Raw genomic sequence first — 11339 nt, 5'->3', positions numbered from 1 at the left:
CTATCAAGGTAGCAGCCTGACGTCCGTTGACCTTGACTCTCTTTCTTTCAGTTATTGTACTGTTCTATACTTTCAGACAGTGTTTTTATCAGTTAGACTTTGTATTAATTTAGATGCTCATATGCTCAGTGACACCGGGTTTTGGGAGTGTTTTGTATCTGTAATTGTGAGGCTTTCTATTGAATTCAAGTATTATGTTTTCAAACTTAAAAGATATTGTGTTTTATTGAGGTTGCCATCTTGCCTAGTATTGAGATAGGCGCCATCACGACAAGTGTGATTTTGGGTCGTGACAATAAGGCTAGGGGTTGATACGCATGCGGTGAGATAAGGTGAGCTTGATACTCGTGTTGCTAGTAGGGGAACTACTTGAAACCACGCAATGAGATAAGGTGGGCTAAAACTCATGTAGCTATTTCAGAAAAAAAATCATTTTCAAAACTAAATATAAGGCTTACGCGGTGACATAAGGAAATATTGCGATTGAAATTGTGAAATATGAATACGAGGCAGTACCTCGGTTGTGATTTTCATTGTACATTCCATGTTAGAACAACTTGTTGATTTGAACGGTCATTATTCTTCCTTCAATCATTCATCCGGATTTTGATTGTATTTGGTTATTCGTTGTTATCTTGGTGTTGGAACGATTGTGGTTTCTTGTGTGAGTCATGCATTCTACGTGATTTGTTGTATTGCTTTAACATGCCAATTTGTGCCTCCGTTATAACTTGATGAATTGATCGTCAATGCGAATTTAATTGTCTGGAGTCACTGTATCATATTCTGTTGAGTTGTTGGTAACATAATGGTTTAAATAAAAGAATTATTAACATGCTTTATTCTATGTCCCTCTTAAGATAGGACTCGTTATCTCATTCGATGCGTTATTCTTCTAAAGGGTTATCGCACTTTCTCAATAATTGGGTTTTCAAATTATACCCATCACCCCGTTAGATGTTTACCTTACTTATAATTGTTATCATATTTTTCTTTAACAAATTCTATATTTATAATTTGTTAATTTAACTTGCATTTTACTTTGTTTAAAAATGATACTTTTACTCAATTTTATTGATTTCTAAAGTAAACCCATCTTATACTCTGTTTCGTACAAATCATATATTAATTTAATTTACTTGATTTCTAAAATAAACTCATTATTTCATTTGACACCTTACCTTATTCAAGATTTCTATTATGTTTTATGGTATCTAAATATATCTTTCGTAATCCAAATTAATATTTATCGCAGTTGCAAAGTAAATGGTAGCACGTGGGTTTTGCCGTGCGAATGTGATTGTTATTGTGGGCACGAGGTGCCATATGTGTAAGATTTAGAAATTGTGGTTCATGACTTATGGTTTATGAGGTGTGGTGCTTCGGGGTAATTCTTGTTGTAAGTCCATGCTGTGGGAGCGATTTGATTATTTGAGTTGTCATCCGTTTTTCCTTATTTGAGTTCATTTACATCTCATCGGTGTTCTCATTATGTTATTTCTTTATTATTCGTTTACTACTTGCTGCCATTTATGTTTCTATTACTTCATTGTTAGTTGTAAATTAATAATTTTTCCGTCGTTGGTCTTATATTGATGTTCTTTCTATTGTTAGCTTATGTTTATCTTGAATAGGTTTCTATGTCTAGTAGGTATCTTGACCTGACCTCGTCACTATTCTACCGAGGTTAGGATTGATACTTACTAGGTACCGTTATGGTATATTCATACTACACTTCTGTACATTTTTGTGCAGATCAGGTACTCTGATTGTGTTGTTGAGAGTTGCGTCTGTGCGGCGAGAGACTTCAAAGTATACTTGAAAACAGTATTGTGTTACCGTCTTACTTCATTATGCTACTGTTAAATTATAATTCAAAACAGTATTGTGTTTAGAAATTCTAGTGTGTTTTAGTAGTGCTTATGATTCCGTACTACCGATTTTGAGAAATGTAAAACTATTGGTTGCCTGCGGCTATAAAAACAATAATATACCCAGTATTATCACACATCGTGGGGTCCGGGACGCTTGCGGCTATGTGTGTTATTTAATGGTTTATGATAAATGATTAAATAGTTCAATTCTGTTATTAAATCAACATGTGTTAGGCTTACCTAGTCTTAGAGACTAGGTGCAATCACGACATCCTAAGGTGGGAAATTGGGGTCGTGACAATCTGTTATTTGTTTCGATTATACATTTCTCACCAAATATCTGTTCACTTGCTACATGCTTCTAATTGAATTAATTCTATATTTTCGTTGTCTCATGTCCTACTCGCTTTTACCGTCCTTAAATTACTTGAAGTACTTTATTTTATTATTTCGTTCATGTGAGCCATCTAGCTATTTTGGTACTATTGTTTTGCCAAGGTTGGGACTTCGAAGTATTGGTTATTTTCCGTTTGTTTGGTAGTTCCTTATTGTTCCATATGTTTCATTTCTTCTTTGTATTGATATTTTGTGAATATTGGTATTGAGTTGTTATGTTAATAATTTAAAATTATTGGGATCAGGGTGCGCACCGTAATAATATTGAAATGAATTGATATGGTGGGATCGGGTTGCACGCCGCAACGGAATTGAAATGATATGATATGAAGGAATAAGGAAGGAATATGATATGAACAGATGATGATATGGTGGGATCGGGTTGCGCGCCGCAATGTATTTGAGATATTATTGTTGTTGTTGTGGCTGTAAAGATTGTTCTCGGTATTGTGTTATGAGAATTGATATTATGTTATTCTAGGGCCCTCTAGTAGTTGACTTACGGGTACGGTTATATGAGTTTATTGCTTTACTTCTATTTCGGTATTCTGTCATTATTCTTCGTACATGTTTATTGTGAGTGTCTTGTCATAGCCTCGTTACTGCTTCGTCGAGGTTAGGCTTGGCGCTTACAGAGTACGTGGGCTCGGTTATACTCATGATACACTTCTGCACTTCTTGTGCAGATACATGTATTGGTCCCAGTGGCGTGTAGAGGAGATCTTGCCCGAACAGGCTGTCAGCAGGAGACTTGAGGTAAAGTTACTGGCGTTCGCAGTCCCTGAAGTCCCCGTCCATTCTGTCCTTACTGTTTACCTTATTTCAAATAACTGTATTTTATTCAGACTTTATCTGTAGTACTCTAGATGCTCATGTATTTATGACTCCAGATTTTTGGGATATGTTTAAGCTACGGCACATGGTATTTTATCAATCTATTTCAGACTATTACAGTTTCTTATTATTAATGTTTTGATTTAAATTGTTAAAACTGGTTAAGTAATTAGCTAACGTTGACTTACCTAACAAGTAAAATGTTAGGCGTCATCACGATCCCGAGATTGGGATTCCGGGTCGTGACAGAATGGTACAAAAATTGTTTGGAGAAGAACAATTGCCCTAAGTGTAGAATACTGTTCTAGAATACCCAAACAAAAATCGTAGGCCAAAAACACACAACCCCAATCGGCTTAATCACAAATTAAATCCAAAACTAACTTTTTGAAGTAAGTAGTTACCTTGAGGAGAGAAAGGAGTCACTACTAGAAATTTGCTAAAAACCGACCAAAAATACCGACCAACGTTGGTCGGTTATGGCAAATTACCGACCAAAACGCGACCATTACGGTGTGGACGGTGTTTTGATGGTCGGAATGGCTTATCGACCAAAGTTGGTCGGAAATTACCGACCAACTTTGGTCGGTATATTAAAACGACCATCTGACAAGTTTAATTACTTACCGACCAACTTTGGTCGGAAACATATTTTATTAATTTAATTTTACCGACCAAAGTTGGTCGGTTTAACTAAATTATATTTTTTTTATTAATTATTAAAATTAAAAAAAAACCGACCAACTTTGGTCGGTAATTGAAAATATATATTTTTTAAAAATAATTAAAATTAAACATTACCGACCAACTATGGTCGGTAATCTCAACAATGCAAGCAAAATACCGACCAAAGTTGGACGGTAGTGTTGAATTCTGGGAATTCAATGTTCATTAACCGACCAACTTTGGTCGGTATTTTGGAATAATTTATTTTTTTTAATTAAAAACCGACCAACTTTGGTTGGTTTTTCTGGGTTTAATTTTGGCATAAAATGCCTGTTTTGGCAGCTAAACCACCTGCCAGCATACCAATACAACAACAATAACAACACAACAACAACAACAACAACAACAACAACAACAACAACAATAACAAAAACACAACAACAACAACACAACAACAACAACAACAACAACAACAACAACAACAACAACACAACAACAACAACCAAAACATTCAATAAATACTTTAAAACTAACAAATTAAAGTTTAATTGAACATAAAAATCCAAAACCAAGTTAAAACTAATTACAACTAGTTCAAAACTGGTTCTATTTGTCTAGTTCAAAGTATATAAAAGTCAAGGGGTGTTTTGTACAACATCATCATCACCGTCTGATGAACTTTCATCTACAAGACGATATAGAGAACGGTCTTGTGGAGGACGGGAAGCACGATCACGGGGAGGACGGGAGGAACGATCACGAGCAGGGCGGGAGGAACGATCACGTGGAGGTCGACCCTCTGGAGATGACTCACGAGATCGGGGCAACGGAAAAGCTCCACTAGATAGGAGAGTTCTGATCTGAGCTTGCATGCCAAGGAATTGAGCATCTCTAAGCCTTTCTCTTTCCTTGGCCGCTTCTAGCTCTGATGTGAGCTTTGTCACTGTCTCCCGCATAGCGGAGAGGCTCTCCCTATTAAGTTGCTCGCCTTGCGAGGAAGTCCCTATTCCTCACATTCCACACTTATAGCGATGGAAGTTTTTAGTAGGAAGCCCGTATACCTTCCCCTATTTTTGACCGCCAACAGACTCCAACCATATTCTTTCAGCATCCTCGTCCGAAGGTTGGGTTGGCTCACCCGATTCACCAGCTGGATGACTACGGATGAATTCCTCCATGTTACTTTGGTAGCGACCCTATATTATTTTAAATTAAATTAGTATTTCAAGTTTTTTATAAAAGTAAATTATAATACTTAAATAAAATTGAAAGCTTACATATGCAGTCGAAGCCCGGTCCTCGACCCACCTATCTTGATCCCCCTCTTTCTTCTTCTTCACAACTTGTGTCTCCTTGAATAGCTCATCATGACTCATTGGACGCCCATACTTCTTTTCCTGAAAACAAATTAATTTAGTTAATAAACAGAATAGATATACTTAGAAAAGTAAAATAATTTAAGCAATTACGTACCAATCTTCTTTTTATTGTCCCTAGGCTGATCGCACCTCCAGTGTGCAAGGAGCCTCCCTTCTCGGATGCGCGAGCTTTCTTTCCTTTTTCGCTCCTCTCTAAGAACTCTGCGGTAAGCCATTGCCTTTGCAAATCATTCCACAAATTCTCAAGTAACCAGCCAGGCCTCTTGTTCTTCTTTCTAGCATCCGAGAAAGCATCCGCCAATCTCTTGCGAGCTTTATGATGAAAATTTGTAGCCACTTCCGCGCTATAGCGGTCTTCCCATACACACTTGCTCTGTATTTCAAAAGTTAAATATTAGATGGAAACATCATAAATATAAATTATTAAACTGTTTAAAAGAACATTTATACCTTAAATTGATTGAAAATTTGCTCCTTCAGTGAGAATGGGCAATCAGTCCAAGTTGTATAAGGGCCATCATAAAGCTTTCTGATGGCATTGGTGATTATCCTTGTAGTCTTATTACCCGGCCTGAACCTGTAATTTAACAATAAAAACACATTAATATCTTAGTAAAAATGTTACAAATCAATAGACGCAAAAATAGTGAATAACACTTACCCATCACCCTCAGGGACTATGATGATCCTACCATATCGATCATAATGCACTACCTCGTCATCACCATCCGAAGCATGTGTATCAGAGGCATGTGAAGACGGTGTAGGCGGGTCAGAGCTAATGCCTCCCAGGCGAAGGCCTGCAATAGATGGAGTCGATGATGAAGATGGTTGCGATCCCTGTGACTGCGACATAGCTGGATGCGACCCAAGTGGATGTGATACCGATGGCTGTGACCCGAGTGGCTGTGACATGGGTAGATGCGATCCATGTGGCTGTGATATGTAGGGATGTGATCCATGTGGATGTGATGCAGATGGTTGTGAGGCAGCTGGACTGTATGTCGGACGTATAGTCCTATGGCCCTGTGATGGAAGACTGGGTGTCTGAATGAAGGTGTACGGCTCGTGATGCTGTGGCAGCTCGGTATAGCCGTGTGGTGAAGGATAAGACATAGGCATCTCTGAAAAGGGTGGACAAGAGGGAGTATTATTTTCTACCCTCCTCTTTCCCTTCCTACCCTTTTCTCGACCCCGAGAACTAGTAGGGTCATTGTTACCTTGACCCTTGCCTGCCATCTGCATAATATAATACACATTTAGATTGAAACATATAAGAAACTAGCTATAAAACGAGAGTGCTTTAAAAAACCAACTTTTTAATCCTCATCGACGTATTGTTCCTCGTCCGAGAATTCTTCGTCCTCACTTGTTTGAGCTTTATCAGTTGATTCTTCGTCCTCATTTTCTATAATTGTTACTTCATTTATATCAACTTCTTCCAATATGCGTTCAGGATGTTCCAAATCATTTTCTAACTGATCGTCCACTATTTGGTGAATATTGGAGATATCGTTTTGATATGCAACATCTAACACATTCTCGACTTCCACCCTACCTACAGGCTTAGTTTTTATTACAACCCACCAATCGGACTTATTTCGCCGCAATGGATAAGGAGCATAATACACTTGCCTAACATTATGTGCAATTATGAAAGGATCATAGCGATCATACTCCCTCGTATGATTAACCTCAATTATGTTGTATTGGTTGTGTACTCTTGTACCTCTTGTTGGATTTGGGTCAAACCACTTGCATCTAAAGAGTATCAATTTCTTATATGGCCAACCTGTATATTCTAGTTGTAATATTTCTTTGACCACACCATAATAATCAATATCTCCAACTTGGTTGCCATCACCACCTTGAACCCACACCCCGCTGTTGTTGCTATTTTTATTTTTAGAGCAATCCTCTGTATGAAACTTATAACCATTCACTACGTACTTAGACATTGTTGTGACCTGAAGCCCAGGTCCCCAAGATATATCTTTCAAAAATTGATTTACACCATTATTTGGATTATTTACCTACATAGAGTTAAAAAAGTCATAAGTTAGCACAACTTATGAATCAATTTTTATACATTCACTACATATGTATATATATATATATATATATACACACACACACACACACACACACTTACAAACTGTTTGAACCACGTATCAAATCTCGTATATACAGCATCATAGCCAAATTGACCCACGAAGTGACTGTGACATATCAAATATTTTTAGTAGTTGCATCAATATGTAGTCACAGTAAATTTTACATTTTGATAACTAATAAATCAATACTTACTTGAGAAATGGTACAACTTCGGGACAATTTAGCAACACATGAAGTGTAGCTGACTTGTACTCCATATCACTCAAACTTCTCTTTCTAACATCCTTAGAACATCGGCCTGGTTGATTGAATATGGACATTGGTGGATATAATGGATCATTCACACATTCGACCGTGTGCCTATTGGGCCTATTCCTAGAACATGGCACGTTACTCTCAAAATAATAAGAACAAAAATGTGCAGTTTCCTTTGCAAGATAGGCTTCGCATATAGATCCTTCAATCTTATTCCTCTGCTTAACAAATTGTTTGCATTTGCCAATTGTCCTACATAATCTCATGTTAGCCAAGAACATTCAAATAAAATAGAATATTACATCAAACTTATAATATTACCTCTCAAAGGGATACATCCATCTGCATTGAACAGGCCCTCCAAGTCGTGCCTCGTGTACAAGGTGTATTGGAAGGTGTTCCATCACATCAAAGAAAACACATGGGAATATTTTTTCCATCTTATTAGAAATTACACAGATGTTCTTGTCCATCCGAAGTAGGTTTTCTTCCCTTAATGTGGTAGAACACAAGTCTTTGAAAAATAAACTAATCTCTGTGATGGGTTTTCAGATTCTTTCAGGCAAACCACAAAATGCAATAGGCACTAAGGTCTCCATGAAAACATGGCAGTCATGACTTTTCAAATGGCTCAACTTCCCTACCTCCATATCTACTTTTTTTCCAAGATTCGACGCATAACCCTCAGGCATCTTTAATTTCGTAACCCAATCACAAATTTATCGTCTTTCCTCCAAAGTGAATGTGTAACTTGCTTTGGGCTTGAACACCTTACCATTATTTGCTGTCTGCAAGTATAATTCAGGCCGCCTGCAATATTCTTGTAAGTCCATTCTAGCCTTCGGGTTATCTTTTGTCTTACCTTTAACATCCATCACTGTGTTGAACAAATTATCAAAATAATTCTTCTCAATATGCATGACATCAAGGTTGTGTCGGAGAAGATTATCCTTCCAATAAGGCAACTCCCAAAATATACTCTGTTTCGTCCAATTATGATTAACACCATATCCGGAGAATCTATAAGGTGGAGCCTCAGTAACTTTACTGAAGTTCTGGACCCTCTCCCAAATTTCCTCACCTGAAAGTATCGGAGGTGGAGAATCATATTTCACTTTATTCTTTTTGAATGCATTTTTCATCCTTCTAAACTCATGATCATCAGGCAAGAATTGACGGTGACAATCAAACCATGATTGCTTTCGGCCATGTTTCAAAGTGAACGCTTTACTATTTTCCATGCAGTAAGGACAAGCTAGCTTCCCAGCAGTCATCCACCCAGACAACATTCCATACGCAGGAAAATCATTAATAGTCCACATTAAATTAGCACGCATATTAAAATTCTGCTTGGTTGATATGTCATATGTTTCAACACCATCATACCACAATTGTTTTAGCTCATCAATCAAAGGTTGCAAATATACATCAATCAAACTTTTCGGATTACGTGGACCGGGGATAATACAATTTAAGAATATATATGGACTAGTCATACACAACTCAGGTGGTAGATTATAAGGTGTAAGAAAGACAGGCCAACATGAATATGGTGTCGCAGATATAGAAAAAGGCGTGAAACCATCGGCACACAGACCTAACCGAATGTTCCTTGGTTCACTAGCAAAATCTGGATATGTCCTATCAAAGTGCTTCCAAGCTTCTCCATCTGAAGGATGACACATAACACCAGGTGGTCTTCTATTTTCAAAATGACATCTCATATGAGGAGCAGAACTCATCGACGCATATAACCTCTTTAACCTAGGTATAAGAGGTAAATAATGCATTGCCTTGACAGCGACCATATTCCCGCTGGAAAGCCTCTTGAAACGAGGCTTTTCGCAAAATTTACAACTGTCTAAAGTTGCATCATCTTTATAATATAACATGCAACCATCTTCACAACAATCAATTCTCATTGACGAAAGTCCTAACTTAGAAACCAATCTCTTCGCCTTATAGAAATCACCAGGTAAGTTGATATTAGGGTCAACTAGTTCACTCATAAGGTCAATGAAACAGTCCATGGCTGCTTGAGAAATATTCCAATTAGATTTGATACTTAGTAATCTAACTGCAACAGACAGCTCAGAGTGCGGACTTCCTTCACGTAGTGGACGACTAGCTTCCTCTAACTGTTCATAAAAACGTTTTGCGTCATCATTAGGAGTTTGTTCAACATTTTTATTGGGCTCACCCCCAAAAGCATCCACAACCATATCCTGAATTCTAGAATCAAGATTTGTATTCTCTACCGACCTACTACTTTCACCAACAACCATGTTATAAAATATCCCACGGCTACCATCGATCTCTCCATGATTAGTCCACACAAAGTAATTCTCTATAAACCCCTTCCTATAAAGATGAAGCTTAACTTCCTCCGATTTTTTAAACTTCATACAATCGCACCTGACACAAGGGCACCTAATTACTCCTTCACTTTGGTATGGTGGAAGTGACATTGCATGTCTAATAAAGTCATCAACCCCTTCTACAAAATCCTCCCGCAATCCCCGCCGATTAGGATAATTTCTATTGTACATCCAAGTACGATGTTCCATCTATACAAATAAAACAAGAACAAATTAATTTATTCTACAATTATAAATTAATTATATCTTTTTTAGTTAATTCAAGATAATTATTTTTTCCTAATTACACCAATTTATATCCTAAAAGTTCAATTCATATCCAAAAGGTCCAATTCATATCTTAAAAGTTCAATTCATATCCTAAAAGTTCAATTCACAAGAACAAATCCTAAAAACTAAAATTTCAATTCATATCCTACGATTTTAAACATAAACTAACTAAACTAAAGAAATTCAACCCATACCCTAAAAGTTCGATTCACAACAACAAATTAATTTATTCTACAATTATAAATTAATTATATCTTTTTTAGTTAATTCAAGATAATTATTTTTTTCTAATTACACCAATTTATATCCTAAAAGTTTAATTCATATCCAAAAGGTCCAATTCATATCTTAAAAGTTCAATTCATATCCTAAAAGTTCAATTCACAAGAACAAATCCTAAAAACTAAAATTTCAATTCATATCCTACGAGTTTAAACATAAACTAACTAAACTAAAGAAATTCAACCCATACCCTAAAAGTTCGATTCACAACAACAAATTAATTTATTCTACAATTATAAATTAATTATATCTTTTTTAGTTAATTCAAGATAATTATTTTTTCCTAATTACACCAATTTATATCCTAAAAGTTCAATTCATATCCAAAAGGTCCAATTCATATCTTAAAAGTTCAATTCATATCCTAAAAGTTCAATTCACAAGAACAAATCCTAAAAACTAAAATTTCAATTCATATCCTACGAGTTTAAACATAAACTAACTAAACTAAAGAAATTCAACCCATACCCTAAAAGTTCGATTCACAACAACAAATTAATTTATTCTACAATTATAAATTAATTATATCTTTTTAGTTAATTCAAGATAATTATTTTTTCCTAATTACACCAATTTATATCCTAAAAGTTCAATTCATATCCAAAAGGTCCAATTCATATCTTAAAAGTTTAATTCATATCCTAAAAGTTCAATTCACAAGAAAAAAATCCTAAAAACTAAAATTTCAATTCATATCCTACGATTTTAAACATAAACTAACTAAACTAAAGAAATTCAACCCATACCCTAAACGTTCGATTCACAACACTAAATTAATTTATTCTATAATTATAAATTAATTATATCTTTTTTAGTTAATTCAAGATAATTATTTTTTCCTAATTACACCAATTTATATCCTAAAAGTTCAATTCATATCCAAAAGGTCC

Source organism: Nicotiana tomentosiformis, chromosome 8 (assembly GCF_000390325.3).
Source record: "Nicotiana tomentosiformis chromosome 8, ASM39032v3, whole genome shotgun sequence".
Taxonomy (NCBI): domain Eukaryota; kingdom Viridiplantae; phylum Streptophyta; class Magnoliopsida; order Solanales; family Solanaceae; genus Nicotiana; species Nicotiana tomentosiformis.
This window is presented reverse-complemented; position numbering follows the sequence as displayed.